The 12598-nt window shown below is 44.2% G+C and overlaps 1 protein-coding gene and 1 long non-coding RNA gene across 4 annotated transcripts in view; one reads left to right on the plus strand and one right to left on the minus strand.

Annotated features, from left to right (window-relative positions):
- The window catches only part of SMAGP (small cell adhesion glycoprotein), a 42088-nt gene extending 32727 nt beyond the window's left edge, over window positions 1-9361 (minus strand). The window contains exon 1 of one of the 3 annotated variants that reach the window (XM_056562676.1): window positions 9016-9361. The gene's annotated coding sequence lies outside the window, so the exon portion shown is untranslated. Of the gene's footprint in view, window positions 1-8775; window positions 8911-9015 lie in introns of those variants that run through there. The other 2 variants (XM_056562677.1, XM_056562678.1) reach the window with 2 other exon arrangements.
- LOC130358827 (uncharacterized) overlaps window positions 8771-12598 on the plus strand; it is a 29451-nt gene continuing 25623 nt past the window's right edge. The window contains exon 1 of the long non-coding RNA XR_008889658.1: window positions 8771-8815. This is a non-coding gene — a long non-coding RNA (uncharacterized LOC130358827). The remainder of the gene's footprint in view (window positions 8816-12598) is intronic.

Here is a 12598-nt window from a genome sequence, read left to right on the forward strand (position 1 = left end):
TACGGCCAAGTGCGGGCGCCGGGATTAAGCCCCGACCCCTCGTCCCAGCCGTATACGGGAACCATAGTTACAAATCGTAGTGTGAACCCAGCCTAACTTGGTATATCCATTTTCCTTACAAGCAAAAGTTTCAAAATAAATTCTATATTGATTCACATATACAATATTTCTACTTTATGTTGGTATCTTGAAGTTGACATGTTTTTACTTTTTGAAGACATTAGAAAGCTTCAAATTCAGCAGCAATGTTCACGAAAAATTCAAAATCTGAATTTTTCCAGGGACCAGTTAAGTTTGAAGTGGATTTGAGCGTCTTTTCTGTGACAAATACCCCATAAATTACCCCATTTTAGAAACTGCACCCCTCAAAGCATTTAAAAGTTTGTTAACCCTTTTGTGTTTCACATGAATAGCAGCAAAGTGAAGGAGAAAATTCTAAAGCTCCATTTTTTTTTTACACCAACATGTTCTTGTAGACCCAGTTTTTGAATTTTGAAAGGGTAAAAAGGAGAGAAATCCCCCTAAAATTTGTAACCCAATTTCTCGAGTAAGGAAATACCTCATATGTGTATGTCAAGTGCTCTGTGGATGCACTAGAGGGCTCAGAAGGGAAGGAGCGACAATGGGATTTTGGAGAGTGAATTTTGCTGAAATTGTTTTTTGGGGGCATGTCGCATTTAGGAAGCCCCTATGGTGCCAGAACAGCAAAAAAAAATATTAAAAAACACATGCCATACCATTTTGGAAACTGCACACCTCAAGGAACGTAACAAGGGGTACAGCAAGCCTTAACACCCCACAGGTGTTTGACAACTTCGCGTTAAATTCGGATGTGTCGATGGAAAAAAAAATTCCCACAAAAATAGGAGTAATAGGAGAAAAGGCCCCCCAAAATTAACCCCCCCCCCATTTCTTTTGAGTATGGAAATACCCCATATGTGGATGTAAAGTGCTCTGCTGGTGAACTACAATGCTCAGAAGGGGAGCACCATTGAGCTTTAGGAGAGGGAATTTGTTTGGAATGGAGGTCGGGGGCCACGTGAGTTTACAAAGCCCCCATGGTGCCACATACCACCCCCCCCTCACATGTCACCCCATTTTGGAAACTACACCCCTCACGTAATGTAATAAGGGGGGGGGGGTGCAGTGAGCATTTACACCCCACAGGTGTCTGACAGATTTTTGGAACAGTGGTCCGTCCAAATGAAAAATTAAATTTTTCATTTTCACGGACCACTGTCACTCCGACACCTGATGCGATAATCCTATCTATAGCAGATATGTGGAGCAGCTCTATACAGCACTCGCATCTCTGCACTATACTCCGGCCAGTGATGTGAATAGATCACCACTAATTCGTATTTTCCGTCCAGATTTGGGATTGGCCGGATGGTTGCAGCCAATCACAGCTCTGAGGGAACTATGAATATGAGAGATGTGCTATTCATATTACTGGCCAGTGTGAGGTGGAAACCTGTGTTATACACACACTAATATAACTCAGCCCTGGTTGGGAAACATTAGCATACACACACACTTAACAGGGACTACAACTCCCAGCATGTGTCATTCAGGAGTCCCCCCCCCCCCCCCCTTTCACACAGAAATCATCCCCAGTCCAAGATTTATTCTCCAGCCCCTGCACTTTGTCATCCTGCTGTTCAGTGAACACAGGCAGAGCAGGGGGAGGAGAGATGAGTGAGCCATGTACATCCTCTCTCCCCTGCAGACCTGTGTCCTCGGAGAGCTGAGGGGAGTAGTGGAGGCAAGTCTGCACAGGGCACACATTTCCATCTCACACTGGCCGGAGTATAGTGCAGAGATGCGGAGCGCAGGAGAAAGCTGCTGCGCATCTCTGCAATCGATAGGACGATCACAGCAGATGTCAGGAGTGACACCCACTGTGATCTGTCCTTAACTGAAGGTACTACTACTCCCAACATGGAGCATGCTCTGCTCCATGCTGGGGACACCTGCTGTGATCTTCCTGTATAATGTAAAGATGCGGCCGGCCACTGACATATACACACACACCTATTCATATTTCCCACAGAGTTGCGATTGGCTGGAACCATCATGCCGATAACAGTTCTCTGCAGGAAATATGAATAGGTGTATACACACACACACACACACACACACGTCAGTGCAGGGGACCATGGAAGAGCAGCCGGCCACATCTATAAACAGAAGGATTGCAACGGACCCGGGGTGATCTGTCAATTAATACAAGTACTACTACTCCCATCATGGAACAGTGTGTTCCATGCTGGGAGTAGTACTACCTAAAAATGTAAAAATACATAATCAAAAACACACACAACACATTTTATTATTGTCGGCTACATTTTTATTGCCCTGCTCCCACACAAATTGATCCCTGTTTAAAAGATAAAAATGTTATTAAAATAAAAACCCACGCAGCTCCACCACTTTGTTGGATCGCTGAAGTCCAAAAAAATAAAAATTGAAAAAAAAAAGGAAAAAAATGCAGGCAAACACGCCAAAGTTAAAACCAACATGGCATTTTTCTTGGCGTTTCTGCTCTCCCATAGACTTCTATGGGGGAAAAAAAGCCGCCAAACTAGGTTTTGTTGGGAGTTTTGAAAAACAGCCTCTGAGCCCAAAATTGCTAAAAATAAAAAAACAAAAGGATTAAAAAATATGCCAAACTGAAAAACTCCAAGTGGATCTGGCATTTTGCAGTTTACTATTGACTTGCAGCTAACATCTGGAAAAAATGCAGTGTGGGACTCCGCCCCTAGGCACAGGAAACCTTGGAGAAAAGGAAGTCCTCTCCATCCTCCGTGAGTTACAGAGACCTAGAAGAGCCTGCCTACTTAGTAATAACAGTCATGACAAACAACTGAAGGAAATATATAATAATAAAAAAAAAAAAGTAAAAATATGCTACACCCAAGTGATCTAAACGCCTGTGAAATACACTATTCGGAAAGACAAAAGGGTGGGAATGCAGCGGTGCTGTCATTGCTCGTGACAACAGAATTACCGGTGAGTAAGAGAAGGGGGGGTGGAGAGTTTGAACTGCGACAATACGCAGCTCAACCCCCCCCCCCCCCCCCAATCGCCATCACAGCACCACCCGAGAGAATACCAGATACCAAGAATAGGGTGGGATGACCGTTCTTACGACCAAAGATTTGAAAACCTAGTATAGAAGGTGAGCTTAGATAAGATACCCAACCAGGGATCATAAGGATTCTCAACCACCTACACCGAGGGGCCCAGCATAAAGAAATCCCTCAGCCATTTCTCCGGGGCTCCTCCAGGCTTCCCATAGGGACAGGAAACCACTGAGGATGGAGAGGACTTTTATTCTCCAAGGTTTCTTGTCCCTAGAGACAGAGTCCCTGTCATGGGATGCTGGTGCTGTCATGGGATGGAAAAACTGGCGTTTTTTACGGCATTTTTGCAAAAAAAAATCCTTAGTGGAATTCCAGCCAAAAGCCCAATGGCGCACCTTCTCTTCTGAGCATTGTAGTTCGCCCACAGCACACTTTACATCCACAAATTGTGTTACAAATTTTTTCCTATTTTCCCTTGTGAAAATGAAAAATTTTAGGGTAACAGCCTTTTAGTGAAATGTTTTTTCTCTCATTTTCCCATGCAACTTTAATGAAAATCCCTTGTTACATCCCGTGAGGGTGCAGTTTTGAAAATGGGGTCACATGTGGGTGTTTTTTGCGTTTATGTCAGAACCGCTGTAAAAATCAGCCACCCCTGTGCAAAACCACCAATTTAGGCCTCAAATTTACATAGTGCGCTCTCTCCTGAGCCCTGTTGTGCGCCCGCACAGCATTTTACACCCACATATGGGGTATATTTCATCAGGAGAAATTTGGGGCAACACCATACTGTGAAGAAAGTACGGGGCAACACCAGCATGTTAGTGTAAAAACTTTTACAACAACATGGAAGTTTAGACCCCCAACTTGACCTTTTCATAAGGGGTAAAAGGAAAAAATACCCCCAAAATTTGTTAGGCAGTTTCTTTCAAGTACGGAAATACCCCATATGTGGCACTAAATTGTTGCCTTAAAATAAGACAGGGCTCCGAAGTGAAAGAGCGCCATGCGCATTTGAGGCCTAAATTAGGGATTTGCATAGGGACGGACCCGGATGCAAGAATTACACTTGCTTCCTCCACTAAGATTACAGAGCAGGTGCTATTAGGGACACCGCCACAGCAGGCGTCCATTACCGGCTGACAAATCAGGACAATCGTGAGGCAGCACCAGTGCCACCTCACTCCTGCTGCTAAAGGATGATAGGTGCCGTTTGAGATGGAACCCATCTTTTTTTTCCCGGGCCACCGATTGACCTGGAATTGCCCCAGATCGCCGATCTGAGTTGATTGTCTCAGGACCCTCCCCAAGCATTTTCACAGGATGCCTGCTGAATGATTTCAGCAGGCATCCCGGTCCCCACCCAGCGAGCAGCAGGGACCGGAAATACTCAGGGTGTACAGGTATGCTCTGAGTCCTTAAGGATCAGGGATGCAGGGAACATGCCCTGGGTCCCCAAGAGGTTAAAACCCACTTACCCCATTGTAATTCCTCTTGATTTGACCCCAACCTGTCCACAGTACATTTCCAAATTTTAAACCACAAAAACCATTAACATAATACCCCTGATAAGACCTCTTGGGTTATTGGGTCATGTGTCACTTGCATTGGGGGGTTTCCAAGTTGCCTCAAATGTGCAGTGCTCTCTCCCCACCTGAGCAGTGTGCGCAATTGCAGACAACAGTTTAGGGACGGCCACACAACTTTCTGGGTACCCAATTGGCATATATTATTAGGAAAATTGCATTTTTCACAAACATTCCTGGAAAATAAATTTAATAGCAGCTATTGGAAGAAAATGTGGACGAATTTTGGCGCTGGAACTCTGGATATTAAGAAAATCAGGAACATATCCGCATTCCTTTCAGAGGCTTTATTGTGAATACATAAGCTACGCATTTCTGGTCCAAACCGGACCCTTCGTCAGGCAAGGTATATTCACACGGGCAGGTTTACAGTAAGTTTCCTGCTTCAAGTTTGGGCTGCGGCCGCAGCGCAAACTCCATGCGGGAAACTCACCATAACACGCCAGTGCCAATGTACCTTAAAAACACTACCACATAATAAAAGGGTAAAATACAACATATACACCCCCTTACACTATCCCCCCCCAATAAAAATTTAAAACGTATTGTATGGCAATGTTTCCAAAACGGAGCCTCCAGCTGTTGCAAAACAACAACTCCCAGCATTTCCGGACAGCCACTGACTGTCCAGGCATGCTGGTAATTTAGCAACAGCTGGAGGCACCATGTTTGGGAATCCCTGGCGTAGAATACCCCTATGCAATCCCTAATTTAGTCCTCAAATGCGCATGGTGCTCTCTCACTTCGGAGCCCTGTCGTATTTCAAGGAAAGTTTAGGTACTCTGGAAAAATTGCACTACAAATTTTGGGGGGGCTTTTTCTCCTTTTACCCTTTATGAAAAGGAAAAGTTCGGGGCTACACCAGCCCGTTAGTGTAAAAAAAAATTTTTACACTAACATGCTGGTGTTGCCCCATACTTTTTATTTTCACAAGGTTAAAAGGAAAAAAAAAAAATTATTTGTAACACAATTTCTCCTGAATACGGAAATACCCCATGTGTGGGCGTAAAATGCTCTGCAGACGCACAACGAGGCTCAGGAGTGAGAGCGCACTATGTACATTTGAGGCCTAAATTGGTGATTTGCACAGGGGTGGCTGATTTTACAGCGGTTCTGACAAATGCAAAATAAATACCCACATGTGACCCCATTTTGGAAACTACACCCCTCATGTAATGTAATAAGGGGTACAGTGAGCATTTACGCCCCACAGGTGTGACAGATTTTTGGAACAGTGGTCTGTGAAAATGAAAAATGTAATTTTTCATTTGCACAGCCCACTGTTCCAAAGATCTGTCAAACGCCAGTGGGGTGTAAATACTCACGGCACCCCTTACTAAATTCTGTGAGGGGTGTAGTTTCCAAAATGGGGTAACATGGGGGGGGCCACTGTTCTGGCACCACGGGGGGGGGGGGGGGCTTTGTAAACGCACATGACCCCTGACTTCCATTCCAAACAATTTTTTTTCCCCAAAAGCTCAATGGCGCTCCTTCTCTTCTGAGCATTGTAGTGTGCAAGCAGAGCACTTGACGTCCACACATGGGGTATTTTCAAATTTTGGGGGGCATTTTGTCCTATTATTGAGGGGAAATTTGCATTTTAGTGAAAAAAAAAATTATAATTTACACATCCAACTTTAACGAAGAGTCGTCAAACACCTGTGAGGTGTTAAGGCTCACTGGACCCCTTGTTACGTGCCTTGAGGGGTGTAGTTTCCAAAATAGTATGCCATGTGTTTTTTTGCTGTTCTGGCACCATAGGGGCTTCCTAAATGTGACATGCCCCCCAAAAACCATTTCAGAAAAACTCTCCAAAATCCCACTGTCGCTCCTTCCCTTCTGAGCCCTTTACTGCGCCCGCCGAACTCTTGACATACACATATGAGGTATTTCCTTACTCGAGAGAAATTGGGTTACACATTTTAGGAAGATTTCTCTCCTTTTACCCCTTGTAAAAATTCAAGAACTGGGTCTACAAGAATATGCGAGGGTATAAAATGAAGATTTTGAATTTTCTCCTTCAATTTGCGGCTATTCCTGTGAAACACCTAAAGGGTTAACAAACCTTGTGAATGTCATTTTGAATACTTTGAGGGGTGCAGTTTTTTTTTTTTTTTTATAATGGGGTCATTTGAGGGGTATGTCTAATAAGAAGGCCCTTCAAGTCAACTTCAAAACAGAACTGGTCCCTGAAAAATTTCGATTTTGAAAATTGTGAAAAATTGGAAAATTGCTGCTATACTTTGAAGCCCTCTGATGTCTTCCAAAAGTAAAAACATGTCAACTTTATGATGAAAATATAAAGTAGACATATTGTATATGTGAATCAATATATACATTTATTTGGAATATTCATTTTCCTTATAAGCAGAAAGCTTCAAAGAAAAAAAAAAAAAGCTAAATTTAAATTTTCATAAAATTTGGGATTTTTTCACCAAGAAATGATGCAAGTATCGACAATTTTAGCACTAACATAAAATAGAATATGTCATGCAAAAAAATGGCCGGGTCCTACAGTGAAAATTGGCTGGGTCCTTAACCCCTTAAGGACCAAGGACGTATGAGTACGTCCTTGGTACCGCTCCCGTGATATAACGTGGGTCCCACGGTGAACCCGCATAATATCACAGCTGGCCCAGCGTAATAGTGAAGCCTGGACCCACCGCTAATAGTGCGCAGCACTGATCGCGGTGCCACGCGCTATTAACCCTTTAGCCGCACGCTCAAAGCTGAGCCACGCGGCTAAAAGTGAAAGTAAAAACTGCCGGTTAGCTCAGTGGGCTGTTCGGGATAGCCGTGGCATCCCGAACAGCCGGAGTGTCCCTACCTGCCTCCTCGCTGTCCGATCGCCGAATGACTGCTCCGTGCCCGAGATCCAGGCATGAGCAGCCAAGAGGCAGAATTATCGATCACTGGTTTCCTATGAGAAACCAGTGATCAATGTGAAAGATCAGTGTGTGCAGGTCCCTATGGGAGCTATAACACTGCAAAAAAAAAAAAAAAAAATGTGAAGATCATTTAACCCCCTCCCCTATTAAAAGTTTGAATCACCCCCCTTTTCCCCATGAAAAAAAAAAAAAAAACCAGTGTAAATAAAAAACAAACCTATATGGTATCACCGCGTGCGGAAATGTCCGAATTATAAAAATATATCGTTAATTAAACCGCTCGGTCAATGGCGTATGCACAAAAAAATTCCAAAGTCCAAAATAGTGCATTTTTGGTCACTTTATATCATAAGTCCTATCAATGCAATAATGGTACCGTTAAAAACTTCAGATCACGGCGCAAAAAATGAGCCCTCATACCGCCCCATACACGGAAAAGTAAAAAGTTATAGGGGTCAGGGTATTAATTTTCCTGCATGTAGTTATGATTTTTTTCCAGAAGTATGACAAAATCAAACCTATATAAGTAGGGTATCATTTTAATCGTATGGACCTACAGAATAAAGATAAGGTGTCATTTTTAACGAAAAATGTACTACGTAGAAACGGAAGCCCCCAAAAGTTACAAAACGGTGGTTTTTCTTCAATTTTGTCGCACAATGATTTTTTTTTTCCGTTTCACCGTAGATTTTTGGGCAAAATTACTGATGTCATTACAAAGTAGAATTGGTGGCGCAAAAAATAAGCCATAATATGGATTTTTTGGTGCAAAATTGAAAGAGTTATGATTTTTTTTAAAGGCAAGGAGAAAAAAAATTCAAGTGCAAAAACAGAAAAAACCCCGGTCCTTAAGGGGTTAAAGGAAAAACTGTCAGCCTGTTCACCCACACTAAACCCAATACACTGGGTTGTACTATGGGTAAACAGGATTCCATAGAGGGATACTAGAAGATGGGGGGCAAACACGGACTACTTTTCTGGGGTCCATGGATGTAGCACTGAGACTTTTGCTGGTGCAGTGATCCCCCACTCCAGCAGACTACAACTCCCATCACGAAGGCTGTGAGGGGATGATGGGAGTTGTAGTTTCACAACAGCTGAAGCGCACAGGTTGGGGACAGTATTCGGAAGTAAATGCAGACAGGGATAACACAGGGACAATACACAGCGGCACTTCCGCCATACACATCACACATACAGTGACCGGGCAGTAACCTGTGAGGACGGAGAGGACAGACCCCCACACCGTACACATGTAAGGTGGCAGATATATCCGGATACTTGCTGGGACTTCTAGTCCTGCAGTCAAAACTAGGAGATACTACACAGGTGTATTTATTCTGTCCTTCTCCTCCCGGTCTGGCAGCACCGTCCACCCTCACCCCGTCCTCCTGACACAGGTGACCGTACACCTCGTGCTGTACAGGAGATGCGGAATCTTCCCGCCATACTCACCGGCTGCTTTCTCCTCAAACCTCCCGTCACCAAGCACTACAATAGAAGGACAGGTGCGGAGCCGCGTTATATGGAGCCACACCCAGCGCCGCCCGCCCTGTAACCCTTCATTATCCTCACACTATAAATATACCGCGGGTTACATCACCCATAGGACGGCTATCACTCAGTATCACCGATGAGGCTGTTACCACACAGGGGGTTCCCGCCATTAGAGATGATCGCAAGGGTGTGTGTGACTACTGCTCCCCCACCACCTCATAAATGGGGTCCCAAGACAGTAGCCCGTGTACCCTTCAATTCCATCTATTCCCAAATACTAGGCTTGTTAGGAGTACAACTAGGCCACTGTTTCCGTTACAGTCCGTTTTATTTTACTGTATGTAAAAATGTCAACCACGCCAATGTGTATGTCCAATAAAATGGAGAGCCCTTATGGTAATTTTCTTTTTTTAATATAACGTATGCGTCAATGCAGTTGTCTCCAAACTGTGGACTTACAGATGTCGTAAAACTACAACCCCCAGCATGCCCAGACAGCCGTTGGCTGTCTGGGCATGCTGGGGGTTGTAGTTTTGCGACATCTGTAAGTCCACAGTTTGGAGACCACTTCTGCATGACCTACAGCAGCATCTGTTTTTAGCTTCCATTAATGTATCATTTTTTTAGACTCAAAAGTGCGGCCTGCTGTGTTTTTGAGTTCCCTGAAAATGGTGCATAGGGCCCAGATGGTGACTCCATTCTTGCTATGTTTTTATGCTATACCACTTTTTTGTAGTATTTTTATTTTTTTACTTGATTATGTTCACACAGGTGGATCCGCATCGTATTTTATGCTGCCGATCTGCCGACAATTGACCCCCTATATATAGTGCCTCAAGCAGTGCCTGCTCGTAGCAATGATCCGCTGCTATAAGAAGACACACTGCGATTAGTGAATTACCACGCTCATGCACAGTATACTCGCACAAATCATGGCTGCTCCCCGAGCTAGGCTGAGAGCAGCCGCGATGTGTGTGCTGGAAAACATTTATTTATTTTTTAAATCAACTGGTGCCAGAAAGTTAAACATATTTGTAAATTACTTCTATTTAAAAATCTTAATCCTTCCAGTACTTATCAGCTGCTATTTGCTCCACATGAAGTTTTCTTTTTGGATTTCCTTTCTGTTAGGGATCGACCGATATCGTTTTTTTTAGGGCCGATACCGATAATCGGTGGAGGTTAGGGCCGATAGCTGATAACTTATACCGATATTCCGGTATAAGTTATCGGCTATTTATCCCCCCGCGACACCGCTGCAGATCATTGATTTAAAGCGGGCGCTTTAAATCAATGCACTGCAGTGGCATTTGCGGTGCCATAGGCTGCCGCCACCACCCGCTTCTCTCTCCCTGCCTGTCAGGGTGCTCCGGGCCATCCATCCTTCCTGTAGTGTCCAGCGGCATTCCGGGTGGAGGGTGAACCGGTCCGGGTTGTACTTCTTCTCCGGGGTCCTCTTCTCCACTCCGGGCAGGCTCCGGCCTAGTAACCCAGCATAGGCGCCGCTGTGCAGTGACGCCCGTGCGTCAGAAAAGGACAGCCCGGACTGGTTCATCCTCCACCCGGAATGCCGCCGGACACTACATGAAGGATGGATGGCCCGGACCACCCCCGTTACGGGTAAGTTTAATTTTTTTTATTGACTCGGAGGGTGGGGGAGGGGCCCGACCGGTATAGCGGTATGGGCAAAAATCCATACCGTTCATACCGGTATACCGCCCAGGACTACGGTGGGGGGGGGGGGGGGGCGTTATCGGCTTATCTGCAAGGTAATTGCCGATACCGATAATGCCCAAAATCGGGATTATCGGACGATAATATCGGCCATACCGATAATCGGTCGATCCCTACTTTCTGTATGACCAAAGTGCTCTCTGCTGACACCTCTGTTCATTTTAGGAACTGTCCAGAATAGGAGAAAATCCCCATAGCAAACATATCCTTCTCTGGACAGTTCCTGCAATGGACAGAGGTGTCAGCAGCACAGAGCACTGTGGTAAGACAGAAAGGAAATTCAAAAAGAAAAGAACTTCCTGTGGAGAAAATAGCAGCTAAGTACTGGAAGGATTAAGATTTTAAAATAGAATTAACTTACAAATCTGTTTAATGTTCTGGCACCAGTTGATTATAAAAAAAAAAAAAAAAGTTTTCCAGCGGAGTACCCCTTTAAGGGTATTTTCACACATAGAATACATGCTGCACATTTCATATATTTATTTAGGATGTTTTCAGCAGATTTCACGTATTGGATTTACTTACATGTAATCTGCTGTGAAGACCACGGGCCACAAGAGCCATGCATATCAGACAGGATGATTTACAGGGAGTACCACTTTTTTGGGTCCAGACATTAAGCAGAGATCATTATAGATAGCTGTCCTCCTTACTTGTTGCTTTGAGCAATCTGCTCCTGGCCCAAAAAGGTAGGGATTAAAGGGGTACTCCAGGCCTAAGACATCTTATCCCCTGGGGACCCCCGCAATCTGTCATTCCGCACCCACCTTTGTGAGCTCTCTGCAGCGCTGGAGGCTCAGAGTGTGAAACGTTACGACCACGTCAGTCCCACTCCCATAGACTTGCATTGAGGGGATGGGACTCCTAGGTTCCATCTTCATCTGTATTACTAGAGGTGCCAAATATTCCAGCCAGAAGTGTGAAGGGTGAGTGTTAGGCTGTGTTCCCACATAATATTTTTACCATACATTATTCAGAAACATGTATTTTTCAAAACCACATGTGCTAGATACCGCCACTAACGAAACAGGAAAGAGCATCCTATATTAACATTTTTCTCAGATACCAGTTTCCAAATAGCGCTTCAGGTCTGGGACTGTAACAAAATAGCATTATTATTTTGGCCCTTCCCACCCTGTAAGTGCCAGGCTATTGCAGTTTGATTTTTTTTTACCTGCCTGGTTATGTACTAGATAGGGAACTCGCATTTTGTTTTACATTTTTTTTTTTTTTAAAGTGTAGGATCTGTCTATGCACCGTTTACTGTAAGGCTGGCGGATGTAAGTGGAGATGCTATACATTACCACATAACTCCTTACACACCGTGGACCAGGCACTCTGCTGTCCACCCATAGACTGTACAAACTGCACGTTTGCTGCAAGTTAGAAGTGGATTTCATTCAGCTAAAGCCGCTGTGGGAAATCTACTGGAAACTCGCTACGTATGATCTCCCTGAAGTTTCATTGACTTTTGTTGGTTTTGGGGCTCACTCTGTGACTTCACACTGTGGCTGCATGCTCTTTTTTTGGTTGAGGAACTCCCATGTTCCTTTATCTTTTTTTCCCAGTGGTATTATAGTTAGTACTTTAAATTCTCTTACTGTGAATTCTCCCAACAGGTCTGTGACAAATATTGACTCCTGTTTCCGCCCATTTGTTTTTCATCTGTTCTCTTGGCTTCCTTTATAGTAGAGGAACCTGCCAAGTTTTCTATTCCACAATCTTTTGATTGGGAGGAACCACCAAATAAATATTGATGAGCAGCTATGTCATTTAACCCTGTAAAGATGCTTTCTGGTTTTGGCCT

Source organism: Hyla sarda, chromosome 2 (genome assembly GCF_029499605.1).
Source record: "Hyla sarda isolate aHylSar1 chromosome 2, aHylSar1.hap1, whole genome shotgun sequence".
Taxonomy (NCBI): domain Eukaryota; kingdom Metazoa; phylum Chordata; class Amphibia; order Anura; family Hylidae; genus Hyla; species Hyla sarda.